The sequence below is a fragment of the Mus pahari genome, chromosome 1 (assembly GCF_900095145.1).
Source record: "Mus pahari chromosome 1, PAHARI_EIJ_v1.1, whole genome shotgun sequence".
In the NCBI taxonomy this organism is placed as follows: Eukaryota; Metazoa; Chordata; class Mammalia; order Rodentia; family Muridae; genus Mus; species Mus pahari.
The window spans coordinates 82,426,982-82,427,950 of record NC_034590.1 but is presented as its reverse complement, the minus strand read 5'-3'; the positions used below and the strand labels follow the sequence as shown (position 1 = coordinate 82,427,950).

Below are 969 nucleotides of genomic sequence, written 5' to 3'. Positions count from 1 at the left end.
TCAAGTATTTATTTATTCAGTTTCACAGAAGTCAAATTTACCATATTTATTTGTGGGTTTTAGATCCTTTAAAATTAAAAGTCTTCTTCATTTTAAGGTCATAAAGAAATTTCTCTATGCTTTTCTCTGCTTCTTGATTATTATTTTGTTCTATACTTCCAGATCCAATCTTCTAGATTCCATCCTGAGATACATTGTGAGGTATGGCTCTAACTGTAATTTATCCTCATTAGTCACATATTCCATATTCATAAGTTTATATTTTTGCATGTGCCTTCTGTGTGATGTGCATGCATGCTTACATGTTTGCCCGTGTGTGTATGCAAGTGTGAGTATACACACGCATATTTATCTGTGTCTGCTTAAGCCCAAGACTGATGCTGAGAGTCTTCCTTAATCATTAGCAGGGTGGGGAGCTCACCTTTAATCCCAGCACCTGGGAGGCAGAGGAAATTGGATCTTTGTGAGTTCAAGGCCAGCCTGGTCTAGAGCTGGAGCTCTAGGACAGCCAGGGCCACGCAGAGAAACCGTATCTTGAAGAACCAAAAATGAATAAATAATAAATGCACAAGCAAACAAAGAAGTAAATAAAATTAAGAGAGTCTTTGTTGCCTGCCCCTAGAGCCATTGCAGGTGTGGCTTTTTGTTGTCACATGTGCATCGGTAGGTGGCAGAGAGGAGAGGTTATGACTGTATGTCAGTGTTCTGACCTATGAACATCTGAATGATATTTGCTGAAAAAGCAAGCCTGAGATGACCACCAGTCCAGTGCCGGGCAGGCCTCTAACAGGTTCCCAGGATGGGGAACAGCAAGCTGGAGGCTGGAGAATAGAGGAACCCTGCCTGGGATTGTTGGCTTAGAGGTTTGGGGTTTTGTTTGTTTGTTTGCTTTTGATCTGGATGTCCTTTTGTCACTAAAGGCGCTGTCTTATTCTGTACCACACGTAAGTCAGGGAGTTCCTGCACCAA

At 41.8% G+C, this 969-nt stretch overlaps 1 non-coding gene across 1 annotated transcript; it reads left to right on the top strand.

Annotated features, from left to right (window-relative positions):
* The first annotated feature begins 611 nt into the window (after window positions 1-611).
* LOC115062950 lies at window positions 612-742 on the top strand. Its single transcript, XR_003842855.1, has one exon. It is a non-coding gene; the product is annotated as a small nucleolar RNA SNORA17 (small nucleolar RNA).
* The last annotated feature ends 227 nt before the right edge of the window (window positions 743-969 follow it).